Source organism: Pteropus alecto, unplaced genomic scaffold, assembly GCF_000325575.1.
Source record: "Pteropus alecto unplaced genomic scaffold, ASM32557v1 scaffold45, whole genome shotgun sequence".
NCBI lineage: Eukaryota > Metazoa > Chordata > Mammalia > Chiroptera > Pteropodidae > Pteropus > Pteropus alecto.
In genome coordinates this window covers 26279477-26293504 of record NW_006442491.1, presented here as the reverse complement: position 1 = coordinate 26293504, position 14028 = coordinate 26279477, and the positions used below count along the sequence as shown (strand labels likewise).

Below are 14028 nucleotides of genomic sequence, written 5' to 3'. Positions count from 1 at the left end.
GAGACATTTTTTTTTTTTCCTGTCTTCAGATGCAAACTGAAACATCAGTTCTTCCTGGGTCTCAAGCCAGCGGCCTTCTGACTGGAACTGCACCCTCGGCTCTCCTGGGTCTCTCTTACCAACTCACCCTGCAGATCTTGGGACTTCTCAGCCCCCTTAATCATGTAAGCCAGTTCCTTATAATTAATTGATTAATTAGTTAATTAATCAATCCACCTCCCCTATTGGTTCCATTTCTCTGGAGAACTCAGACTAATATAGTGCTCAATAAATGTTAGTAGAATGAATGAATGAACACCCCACTTACAAATCCTCTTTCTGAGGCAAAGTCTGTGTTAGACAAAATCAACAGTGCGGACCCCGGATGGGGGTGGGGTAGGGTTCCTGGAGTCACTGCCAGGAACCTATATGGGATCTTCCAGCTCTGGACAAAGGACAAAGGATGGTCCTCCCTGTAAAAGGAAGACTAGCTTCTAGTCATAGCTTGTGCCCAAACTCCTTCATCAGACCTTCCCTCCTCTCCACCGAGGATGGCTTCCCTCAGCTGCCCAGCACTTGCCACCATGACTGGATGACGCGCTGGACTATGGTGGGTCTTCCTTGATTCATCCTTCTGTGACATGGCAATTGCTCGCCGGCCCTGGGGTCAGCCAAACTTGGATCTGAGAACCAGCTCAGCCAGGATGTCGATAAACCTTTAAAAGCTGTCCTGTGAAGTCTCTCCCTTTCATATTTTTCCTTAAACACTGTTCTCAAGGTTGCAAAAGCACAAGTCTGACCCGCCTTCTTGAGCTGCATCTCCCATGAAGCTGTTATAACATACCCCTGAGCAGCATCCCCCACACAGCATGTACTGTCCCCAGCAATGTCATATATTGTCCCTATGCAGTATCCTCATGCAGTGTCCTCCCAGTGACATGCGGTGACTTGGGCGGCATCCCCACACAATGTCCCTATGCAATATCGCCACTCAGTGTTCCTACAGTCTTTTTTCTAACTTACTCAAAAATTAATAATAACTACTTTTTCTTGTTATTGTTACAGGCCAGTGACAAAGATTCTGTCCTTGACCAAGCTCTAAGCCAAGCCCCAGGAGCTTGGCCTATAAAGACTTGAACAAATGCATGATTTCTAACAGGTCAAGGCCACATCCCTAGGATGACCCTAGCCCCCTTAAAGTGCCTGCCTGAGAAACTCAAGGCCAAAAGAACTGACTGTTCTACCTGAGGAGTGTCCCTGTCCCCCAACCTCTGTGGGAAGGGAGGAGCTAAGCTTCGATAGGTGCCAGTTAGCAAACCCTAATGGGTTTGACATGGACCAGCCCCCACTTCCTGCTTTTGTAATTTTTCACTTCCCTGACTCTACTGAGTACCCACCCCCTCCCTCCCCTCCCTATCCCCTCAGTCTCCCTTTAAAACACTCAGTCACTGCTGTACAAATCAAAGTTGAGTTCGCTCACTCTGGACTCTTTTCCCTATTGTGAGAAGATGCTACTGATTAAAATCTGTCCTTACCACCTCAACCAGTGCCCAGCTTTGTTTATCTGGGACACCAGGCACTGAGGAATGTGTTTCCCATTACGGTATCTCATTTGATCCTCAGAAGAACCCTACAATGTGGGGAAACTGAGGGTCTGAGAGGTCCCTTGCTGAAGACCATGGAGCTGGAGTGCAGTGGACCCTGCAGTCCTACCCACTACATACTTCCTACCACAGCCTTATTACAGAGAAGAAAGGGATCATTTGAATCAGAGAACAACATTCTAATCCCAAAGCCTACATGGCCACAGGTTCAAAGCAGACATCGGTGCTGTCCACCAGTGTGGCAGCTACAGGCCCACCCTCAAGAGCAGTGGCAGATGGCTTTGGTGACTAAGGCTGAGGTTTGCACGGAGCCAGGCTCTGGGCTTCAGCAATCACATCCATTTTCCTGAGATCATCACAGAAGCTTTGCTCCTCTGCCTCTCGAGGAATCAATTCTGACCCTGGAGTCCAACTACCCAAATGAGTTTACAGCACGCTGGAGCTTTTGCGTGGGACCTGGGGTAGAAGCAGGACAGACGATGGGTTCCCCACCCTCTTGCAGGAAAGAATTTGCTTTGCTCCTTTTCCGTGAGATTAGAAATACATTCCAAAGCTCCTGTGAAATCTGGTGGGCAAAGGGTGGGTGTGAGCAGCGTTGGAGGTTCTGGTCTCTACTTTAAAGGGAATCACAGTCCCTTTGGAGGATCTGACTGTTTAAAACCAGTGTTGAGAAAGGAATCCCACACTTAATATCTGAAGACTCAAGTCTGAGGCTTCAATATATCACATGATCCCTCTGGGATTCTGTTTCCATAACTCGAAAATGGTAGCAATATCTCCAGCAGCACCTACCTTAACTGCTTGGTGTGTCCATGCCAAAGGGAGACCAAAGTGATCAGTCCAAGGTCAAGAGTGTCTATCCTTAACAACCTAGTAGACCTTTCACAAGTCAAACAACCTAATTGTTGAAGGACAGCTAGCTCTCCACCAAAAAAAGCAGTAATGTGTTGTATTGAAAGCTCTCTTTTCTTTTTTACTTTTTTTCTTTTTTTTTTTTTTTTTAGTAGTTTAGTATCTATGCATTTTAGCTTTGGAGAATAAATTTCAAGTTGGGGAGATTCATTTTTTTTTTTAATGCAAATTGGCTTTGATTTGGAAAGAACTGTGACGAGTTCTGGGGTGGGGCCTCTGATCTTAATGGCTACATTTGCATATCAATGGCCTCTCACTTCATTCGCTGCCTCGGCCACCCTCTGAGTTTAGATGGCTCAAGACATAATGGAAAGATGGGAGAAATGCTGGTTGTTCTTCTTTTTTAAAACATTTAAATATAGAAACTGCTTTGAAATAAAAATTTCCCCAGGACTTTTGAAGTTGGACTGAGCAGATAAAATAGATAATCTCTTATCACACTTACCAAGACTGTAAAATCTCTTTCAGATGAAAATGAGGACTCGGTTTGGGGAGGCTGTCTGGGCTGGAGATGGACATGTGAGAGCCCTCTAAGCCTTGCGTGGGGCTTGGATGAGATGATGTCAAGAGGACGTGCAGGCAACTCCAGCATCCTGCTCTGTAAAACTGTCTCCACCAAATGCTTTGGGTCCTTGGCCGAAGCAGTTCTTCTACACGCCATGTGTGGCATGTGGGTACCTCACTGCTGATGTGCTTTTCGCCCTTTCGTTAATACAATGGCTAGTTTGTATTCTTGCCAAGGATATAGGAGCTGAATCTAATCATGAGGAAACAATCAGACAAATTCAGATCACGGGTCAATATACAGAACCAGTAGCCTGGTTCTTTCAAAGGTGCCCATGTCGTGAAAGACAAGAAAATAAAATAAATCAAGGGGACAATCCTAGAATCTAAATTAAAGGAGATGAGGAAAACATGACAATCAAACGCAGTGATTTATCCTTGATCAGAGCATAAATCTAAAAGAAAAAATATAAAGGATACTTTAAGGAGAAGAGGGAAAACTCAAACACGGTTAGAGAATATTTTTTACATCAATGCTAAATGTCTTGGCTGTGATCAGGATATTAGGGTTATGTAGGAGAATTTCCTGGATTTCAGGAAGTATATGCTGACATGTTTAAGGATATATGTCTGCCATTTTCAATTGGCTCAGGAAAAAAATTTTAAATACATAGAAAGAGAGAGAAATAAAGAAAATACTGGAATATGTTAACAAACCGGAGACTCTAAGTGAAGGTTATATGTGTATTCATTATACTACTCTAGGAAATTTTCTTTAAATTTTAAATTTCTTAAAATAAATGGGGAAATTGCAATGAAATCAACTTTTTTTTTTTTTTTTTTTTTTTTGAGCTCAAACTTCTGAAACCAACTACTCAGAATCAGATCAAAGTTCACAAGTTAAGGGTACAGCCCTCCATAAGAATGCCTTTACTATAGACACCAGCCATAACTTTGGGGGTCGTCAGGCCACCCACACATCTGACCAGATGGCTATGAATTCAGGAGTTTCCATCACCCCTTCAGATTCTGTAATTCACTAGAATAAGTCAGAGAATTCAGGAAAGTGCTGTACTTACAATTACTGTTTTATATTGCAAAAGAATGCAAATCAGAACCAGCCACAGAGAGAAACACTCAGAGAAAAGTCTGAAAAGGTCCCAAATGCAAAACTTTCATTGTTCTCTCCACTTCAAATCATCATGTGTTACTGTCTAGTCATACCAATGTGTGATGATACAGAGTATTAAAACCAGGGAAGCTCACCCAAGCTTTGGTGTCCATAGTTTTTACTGGGGTCTCATTAATAAGCATGATTGATTGAATCATTGGCTATACTCCTCCTCTTTTCCCCAGAGGTCAAGCTGGTATCACATGGCTCAAAGCCCCAACCCTCTCATCACAAAATTGGTTTTTCTTTAAGTGGCCAGTCCCCATCCTGAGTCACCTAATTAGCATAAACATTCAGGGTCCACCATGAATAACAACAACATTCCTATCACTCATTATTTCAAGAATTTACAGGGTATCTTCCAAGAACCAGGGACCAAGGCCATTCACATTCTTTATTACACAGAAATAAGACAAAATATTTTTTCGAACAAAATTTAAAAAAAAACTTTCATCAAGAACCACAATAGGTAAGGCTATGGCATTTGAATGAAAAACTATCAGACTCCAGAGACACTGTCTCAGCTCCATGCAGCCTCCAACAGCACCATCTGTTTGCATCTTGAGTTTAAAGAGGCCACTTAGATCTCGCAACAGTTCCCATTTCAAAGGCATTAGGATAAGTCATTTCTCTTTTCTGCAGCAAGTCAGCTGCAAACAGTAAGTACACAGTTGTGTAGGAGTGACGAATGGAAGAAAATAATTTACATTTGTTGTTCAATACTTCTCAATTCAATTTAATATGCCAAATTCTTATGATAATCACAGCCTATACTACTTGAGTCAAATCAGATCCTTCTAACTCTCCAACTCAAACAGAAAAGAAGTCAGGATTCCACAAGCAATGCGAAAAAAATCACTGTATAGTTATAAATTAGAACCGTAATCAGCCCTCTGGCCCCTGGGGCTTCTTCAACACTCGGCTGTGAACCAAAATGACTTACTGTGAATGTATCTGCAGGAGAAGAGCTCCAGGCACAGGACAGAGCTGAAAAACTGGAAAGAAGAAATATTCATGAAAAATTAAAAGAGGAGGCTTGTTATCTGGCAAATAGAGAATCTAGAAGCATCAGTATTCTCTCTGCAACTAGTTTGTTTTTAAATATGAGAGTGATACATACACATAGGAAAAAAGTATTGAACAGTGAAAGAGTATAATACCAGTTATATCTAAAATGTAACAACTCTGTCAAGAAGGGCACAGACCAATCGCAACAGATTCCAGCAACTGTATTAGAGAGGACCCGCTGAACAACAGTTTGGATACACAACGAAAAAGAGTTTTCTCACCCCAAACATCCTGCTGCACTCCCCACAGGTAACCTCTGTTAATTTCTTAGGACTTGGTCTAGAAATGTTTTATACATATATCAGCATATCTGTGTATTTATATATCCCTTTCGTATAGATCTGTTTTTGAAAATACCACTGTTCTATTGCATACCTGTTTCTTTTAACAATATATCTTGGACATCTTTCTACATCTTCACACATAGAAGCTACTTCATTTTTGTGAAGCTTAAGCAATGCTACTCAAAAATATGATCTGTACACCAGTGTTAGTCTAGGAATTGACTCAAGTAAGACCAGTAAGAAACAGCAGACTATCTACTTCGAGCAGCACCACAATAGAATATGTTCACCATAAATTATTTAACCAATCTCCTCTTGATGGGCACTTAGGTTCCTACAGGTGAACATTCTTGTATGCATACATTTTTATGTACTTGGGAGAGTACTTCTATGGGATAGATCCTCAGGAAAAGAATCAAAGATTGTATAATTGATGACAAAGCTGATCATGATGGTGCCAGTGGTTAGAAGTCACCTCAGAGAGAACTAGTCCAACTCTTGCATTTCACTGATGAGAAAGGTAAAACCAGAAAGGTACGAGCAACGTCCAAAGCCAAGCAAGCCCATAGCGCATAGCAGAAGTAGGAATGGCCCTAAGTCCTCTGAAAGGCACTGGATGTCAATGAAGCAAAGGCCTTAGAGTCCGCACCAAGAAGATGGATGGATACACTCACCCCACACAGTGACTCCATCTCTGATATCACGATAACTTGGAACAATTAAGGGCATCTAAGGTCGCCCTGGGCCTGATCTGCAGGTAATCCAGTCCTGTTTTCATAGGCTTTGCTAGGCCTCCTAGGAATACCAGTGAAGGGGACTATAGAGCACAATGCTTGGACTGATTTAAGCCATCCCTTGGAGGAAGGAAGGAAAAGGTTGCATTAGACCAGGGTATCCTAAGAAGGCAGATAATTCACCTGGAACTTAGAAGAGTTAAATGATAGTGGGCTTCGATCAGAGTAAGAAAAAGAAAGTGAAAAGGAATTAAGGCAAATGAAGGATTAAAAGGGCAGAGAACAGAGCTGCATAAAACAAGGACAAACACAGAGGTTTAGCAGAGGCTAGAAGAATTGTTCACAGAATTAGGAGAAACACAGCAGTGGAATCTCGGAACCCAAGAGAAGAAAGTTCTGAGAAGGAATAAGTGGACAGCAGTGTCAAATGCTGCAGCGGGCTCAAATGAGGTGAAGACTTTAAAATATCCACTGTATGTGGCAACATGGAAGCCACTGGTGAACTTACTGAGTCACTTCAGTACGGCACTGCCAGCAGAATCCTGGTTGCAGTGACTTGAGGAGAGAATGAGAGAAAATGGAGCCATCAAGTGTAGATCATTACTGGGCAAACTGGTTGAGAAGGAGAGCGAGGGGGACGATGGCAGCTGGGGGTATACAGGAGCATGTCCTAGACCTTTACTCAAATTCAGCACACACAGGCAGGTCCCTCATTCTCAAGGCCAGAAGGGAAAAGGGAGTCCCAGCTTTCTGTGCCAGCCTCTGCTGTACAGAATCATGGTTCCTGGGGAACCATGGATAATTTGTATAAATTATCCACAGTAACAGAGCTCTGTGCCCATACTGTTTGCAAGATGTATGCATGGGGTATGATAATTGCAATAGCCACCATTTACTGAGAGCTTATTTAAGCAAAGCTAAGAGCTTTACATAAATTATCTCATTTAATCCTCACAACAACTCTGTGAGGTGGGCCTTATTATTTTCTTCAATTTGAAAATGATGAAACCTGAGACACAGAGAGTTTAATTAGCCTGCTCCAGGTTCTCCAGCCAACAAATGGCAGCATTGGGATTCAAACCCAGCCTCAGTCTACTCCAATGCTAGTTCTTCTAACTGTGAAGCCTGCCACGGTCCCTCAAGCTGGACTCCAAATCATAGGCCTTGGGATCACCTGGGCAGCATTTGAAAAATGCAAATTCCCGGGTTCCACAAAAGATCTTCTGACTCCGAATCTATAAAAGTGGAGTCCAGAATCTGTACTTCTATCAAGCACCACAAACGATTCTTATGCTCACAAAGTCTTCTGTGAAATATTTACTTCCTTATTGTTTGAGCTGCCTGTCGTTGGTCTTCGCCCACATTGGGAGTCATAGTCTTCCCTGATGATAAGGATGGCCTGGACTGCTTGTCTGAGATAAAGACACTTCTCAGGCCTTAACTTAGACCTGTTAAATAAGGATTTCCAGAGACAGGCCTAACAATCTGTACATTTAGCAAGTCCTCCCAGGCAATTCTTGTCTTCAGAGAAGGCCTAAAAACACTGTTCTGTGATTCCCAGTTGAAAGCATCCTTAGCACCACTCTGGGCTCTAATGTCGGTTCTAACACCTGATCATTCCAAGCTTCACTTTCTTCATCTGTAAAACGTGTATAAATATGTCTGCCTGGTAGAGCCATTGTGAAGATTAGCACTGTGCCAATTAGAATTAGATTTACCTGCTTATAACAAAAATAAATCAACAGTGGCTTAAACAAAAGGGTTTGGAGCTAGGCAATACAGAGCTGGTACGAGGTCCCTAATCATTACAGATGAAGACTCTTGCCATCTGTCTGTCTGCCCTTTCCTCATTAACATATCGCCTCTTGGCACAAAACAGCTGCTGAGGCTGCAGTCATTTTGTCTATAATCCTGTCAAATGGAAGGGAGAAGGTATGCACCTTCTAGCCAAATCAGATCCCCTTGAGGAACATTTCTGGAAGGTTCTTATAACACTTCTTTTTATATCGCATGACCAGAACCACATGATCAGTCATAGAACCACACCTAGTTGCAAGGAAGGCTGGGAACTGAAATCTTTCAGTTCAGCAACAGGCTTTTGCCATTCCAAATAAATGAGGCTTCTGTTACTTAAAAAGAAAAGCAAATAAATATTGATGTAGTAGTCACAAAAATGTGCTCCCACGCCTTCCTGTTGCAGGGAGCTGAGACCCGCTACTGTCGTGCTTTGAAATCCATTGGCCATGCCTCCCATGGGCTGCACCTCGCCAATGGCTGAGTGTGGTGGGGTACAAAGTCAGACCCAGTCCTGAGAGAAAAAGGACTCCTTTGTTGGTTAACTCTGGCTCAAGAACTGCCTGACAGCTCTGCCAAACCTCCGTTAGACTGGATTTTCCCTAAACCGTTCGATCATCTGGGACACTTGCACCCATCCTTCTTTCCCTCTCTCCTTCAGTTGGGTTCTGATGGCCCTCCTGGCATTCTCTACCTCCCTCCCTATTCCCTTTCACAAGGGTACTTCCCCCGGTAAAATCCTTGCACTTTTAATCCCATCTTCTCGAAAGATATGGACTAACAAAATTGGCAAAGCAATTCACAGTCTCTAGCACAGATTCAATAATGCATGCAACACTTGCATAACTCAGGGATGGATATGTAGTAGATACTCAACAAACAGCAGCTGTGTGGTGATAATGGTGGGGGGGGGGGGGGGAAGTAGCGCAGAGCCAGCCACAGAGAAAGGCGTGTTCACAGATGGGGAGGGACGTCGGGTCTGAAGCAAATCACTCTGACTCTCCTTCACCTCCAGAATATTTCTATTAGAGTAAATCTGGTTAAAATTGGCACCAAAGTCAGTATGAAAGGGGGAAAATAGACTCTAGTTGTCATCAGAGGAAAATTGAACTGTTATTACTTACCATCAGCCATTTCAAGTCATTTTTCAACAAAAAGAAAGGAAAAAGATAAATAGGGCAGAGCTGAGACAAAATTGCACAAAATAAACCCAATGTCCTGGGCAACGCTGCTTCTCATGTTGGAAAAACGGTGACCAGAAATGACTTCTCACGATGACCTAAGAACACTATTACCATGAGAAAGTTTTCAGTACGGAAATTAAGGCGCATGCCAATATCTAGAAAAATAATAAAAGAATTCCAACGAGAAAACATAGCGTGAGGGAAGGCACGATGCGGGCAAAAGGTGGATGTAACCTATATATGAAACAAAAGTTTCAAGGAATTTAACCAACATCACGTACTTCGCACATGGTAGGAGCTTAACGAATGATGGTCGCCCAGATAACTGATTCTCTCTCTCTCAAGATTGTACTTCACCCTTCATTCATTCATTAAAGAAAACTTTGTAGAAAGTCTATTATGTGCCAGGCCCTGTGCAAGGCACTGAAGGTGCCACAGTGAACAAGACAGTTGATGTCCCTGCCCTCATCACCCTTCTGCGGAGAAACCTCCTTTACAGACATTTTATGGGCCCCTCTTCCTCTGTGTTTCCATGGACACAGCCTGAATTAGCACTCTCATCTATCAGATTTAAAGCCCATACATTGCTTCTGAAATACCTTCTCAGTCTCCAAAATCAAGTTGATGCACCCATGTAAATTTATCCCTGATGCACCTTTGGATTTCCATTGGCCTCTGTATTAGTTATCTATTGCTGCATAACAAATCACCCCTTCTCCAAACTTAGCAGCTTAACAAAGATTGATGATCTCACAGAGCTAAGGAACGACTTGGCTGGATGGTCTAGGTCAGGGTCTCTCATAAGGTTTCAGCCAGGGTGTCAGTCGGGGCTACGGTTATCTGAAGGCTTGACGGGGGCTGGAGGATCTGCTTCTAAGGTGGCTCACACACATGACTAGCAAGTTGATGCTGCCTGTTGCCAGGAGGCCTCCGTTCTTTGCCACATGGGTCTCTCCAGAGGGCTCCTCATGACATGGCAGCTCACTTCTCCCAGAGCACGCGATCTGATAGAAAGACCGAGAAACCAAGCGAGAAGCTGCGATGTCTCTTATAACCTGATCTCAGCAGCGACACACCATCACGTCTCCTGTATTCAGTAGGTCACACAGACCTCCTCTTGACACAATGTGAGAGAGGCTCCACAAGGGCGTGAAAACCAGAAGGCGGGGTTCATTGGGGTCATCCTGGGGACTGGCCGGCACCAACTCCACCCAAAGCCTTGCAGGGAGATGGGGCGTGCGCAAATTTCTCTGTTTGAAAATACAGTAGTCCCCTCTTATCCATGGTTTCACTTTCTCCAGTTTCAGTTACCCACGGTCAACTGTAGCCCAACAATAGTAAATGGAAAATTCCAGAAATCAACAATTTATAAGTTTTAAATTGCATGCTATTCTGAGTAGCATGATGAAATCTCGTGTGGCCCCGCCCAGGGCATAAATCATCCCTTTGTCCAGCGTATCCACGCTGTACGTACAGTACAATAAGATCTTTTGAGAGCAAGAAGCACATTCACGTAACTTTTATTACAGTATATTGTTATAATTGTTCCACTTTATTATTGTTGCTGATCTCTTGCAGTGCCTAATTTATAAATTAAACTTTATCACAGTTATGCAGGTATAGGGAGAAACATGGTATATATAGAGTTTGGTACTAAATCCACGCTGTACGTACAGTACAATAAGATCTTTTGAGAGCAAGAAGCACATTCACATAACTTTTATTACAGTATATTGTTATAATTGTTCCACTTTATTATTGTTGCTGATCTCTTGCAGTGCCTAATTTATAAATTAAACTTTATCACAGTTATGCAGGTATAGGGAGAAACATGGTCTATATAGGGTTTGGTACTATCTGCAGTGTCAGGCATCCACTGGCGGTCTTGGAACATATCCTCCACAGATAAGCAGGGACGACTGTATACAAAGGCACGCGGTAGTGAATTTACTGTCCTGGAACCCCAGTGTTTGAGCCCCATAAACCCACTTTTCCTCGGTTGCAGTTTAGCATCATGCCACAGGCCTGCATCGAAGGACTTCATAGAAACAGCTCCAATTAAGTCACTGGTGTTTGTTTCACTGCTCAGTCAGTGTCCTCTCTGAAGACCCACAGGAAAAACATCTCTCTGGTCTCAGGATCAGGAAAAGTTGTGTTTCTCCTGAATAATGACTTTGTTTTCCTCCTATAAAACCTGGAATTTTATTGCCATTCATGTTTCCCTCTTTCCTCTGGCTGTTTAGAAGCTCAGAACCAACCGTGTGCTCGCATCCATCTGCTTGATCTAACGTCATCCTGGAGTTATTTTTTCCACTTGTTCTCTATTTTCTCCAACTATCTCAACTTTCCATTTTATCCTTTTGTATATTTGTGCTTTTATCACTCATCTGAAAGCTTTTGTGGACTGGAGTACAAAAGCATAATAAAATTAAAGTTTTTGTGCAAAGACTGATGACTTGCACACATGTGCCATCTAGTGGTGAGAGTGATAACTACCAGAATAGAACCCCCTGATTTTTCAGGTTTGTCTTTGCAGGGAAGAAGAGTGGGAGGGATGGAAGGGGAGGGAGACTAAGACTTCTGTGTTTTGTCAAGGAAAAGAGACTGCTGGGGGTTAAAAAGACTCCACGCAGGGCAAAAAAAAGTAGGTGATTCAATGGCTGAAATCTAACATGACTTAGTGGAATCTGAAGCAGCAGCCAAAAAACAGTAAAGACCTTGCAAATGAGGAAGGCACTAGCGATGCAAGGGTTAAGTGAAAGGTGTTAGAAAAACTAAACAATGAAAATAGGCCAGATTCAAGCATATGATCACTTGAAAGGTACTTAATGTGGTTTGATTGCAGATGTGACCAGCCATTTTTTAAGCATTCACATTACCTTAGGAAGAAGCTTAGAGTCTAATGTTTTTGTTTTACTTATGAGAAAACTGGGGCCCAGAGGCACTGAGCACCTTGTCCAAGGTCTTATAGCCTGTTAGTCACAGGTCCAGGGTGACCCTGAGACCAGTCCTCTTTCCCCAGAACCACACTGCCTCTAATCATATGTAGCAGATGCTCATTTGGGTTTTCATTTTGCACACAGGATTTCAAAATAAAAATCCGATTATCACATAAAAGTGCTGGATACAGCATGTTTCCAAGGAATTATTACTCACTGGTTTTGCAGCTGTCCCTTGGCACACCCCAAAGGGTCAGGATGGAGGAGGTGGTTATGAAGCACTGGTTTCATTAATCTTCACTGGATGACAGAAGTCATTAGTCCATAATAAGGAGGGATTCTAGAAGCCAAACGCAGTAGCTGAGGAAGCCCTAGCCTGGGGAAGAGAAAGTAAATTCATTCATCCACAGTGTTAATCTAGCACTTGCTCTTGGCCAGGATCCGGGGAGGATGCTGGGGTGGTAAGACAACAACACATTGGCCATATCCAGGAACCATATATGTTCCATCTGTCTGTGCTCTGATGTGTTCCTGGGCATAGCTTGAGCTACAGTTTAAGGTATAGCCTGGATCTGCAGGACCTTTGCAGACCTAACCCAGGGGTCTGTACTCTCAGGGAGAGCTGTCTTGGAAACAGCCTGGAGTCAGGGACCACTGGTGGGGGCAGAAGTGAGGGTGGGGGTGCTAGAGCTATTGCCTAAGTGGAACTTGAGACATTACCATATTGAACAGCGCAAATATAGAACTGTTTAATCACCTCAGAGTTCTGTTGGACAGCACTAGCCAAGAGTGCCCTTTCTTAAATTTTCTGCTTCTCTGAGTATTACCGGTTCCTCTAGGCCCTTCAAATTACTGATATAAGCAGAGACATAAAGAATCACTGGTTTCTGGAAGAGGCGGAGCCCCAGTATAATGGCTTTTCCGGATAAGATGTACAGAAATACAAATGACCTACCTAAGATAGAGGGGATCTGAAGTTCAGTTTAAAATTTTCAGGATTCTGTGCCAGGTCTAGGTCCCTATCTCAGGTTCCCCATTACCAGTTGGGTGATCTTTGGGGTAGCTTTTGGGCAGCAGCTTTCTTGCCAGCAAAAAAAAAAAAAGCTGAGATTCACAATGGTTATGAGGATTAGATGAGACAGTGGAAGAGACAGTGTCTGGCTCATGGTAAGTGTAGATTTCTTAATCAGCTCTTCTTGACCTTTTGGATGTTAATCTCTACTCTGCTGCGGGTAGAAGCCACAGGTCACCTTCACATCAGATAGCAGGTAGAGGCCAGTGATGGCTAGCTGTTCTACTCATTCTCTCATATTTGTTATGAACACACCAACTGCCTGGCCTCATGTTCTGCAGTTCTGGATCATATGGAGCTAGAAAACAAATCTCTGAGAGGAGAAACTCACCGTCTCATGGGAGAGATCAGTAAGCAAATGAATAATTATACAGCCAGGGAACCAGAAGTTAACTGAGAGAGCACTGAGGGAAAATCACAGAGGAGGTGATATTGAGGCCAAGACAGGACAGGTGAATAGACGTTTGCCTGCTCAGCAAGAATATGGGAGAGGGCATACCAAGCAGAAGTAACAGCACACCCCCAGAAAAAAAAAAGGAGACTGTAACTATAAAGCAAGATAAATCCAATTATGAAGGTCCTTAAGCACTAGGCCAAGGAATTTGCCTTGTAGGGGGCGCAAAGCCTCTACAAGAGAGTAAAGTCTTCATATTTTGAGTTTTGAAAAGATTTCTATGTTGTCAGTGTGGAACAGTTTAGATGAGTTAAGACTGGAGAAAGGGAGGCCAGCCTCAATTTGCTCTACCTTCTCCCAACCTCACTCCAGCCCTTGAATAACAATAG

The 14028-nt window shown here is 43.1% G+C and overlaps 1 long non-coding RNA gene across 2 annotated transcripts in view; it reads right to left on the bottom strand.

Moving 5' to 3' along the window:
* Positions 1-4529: 4529 nt before the first annotated feature.
* The window catches only part of LOC112471039, a 10628-nt gene continuing 1129 nt past the window's right edge, over positions 4530-14028 (bottom strand). The window contains exons 2-3 of one of the 2 annotated variants that reach the window (XR_003043206.1): positions 12391-12549; positions 4530-5165 (exon numbers count right to left, since the gene is read on the bottom strand). This is a non-coding gene — a long non-coding RNA (uncharacterized LOC112471039). Of the gene's footprint in view, positions 5166-10952; positions 12550-14028 lie in introns of those variants that run through there. The other variant, XR_003043205.1, reaches the window with a different exon arrangement.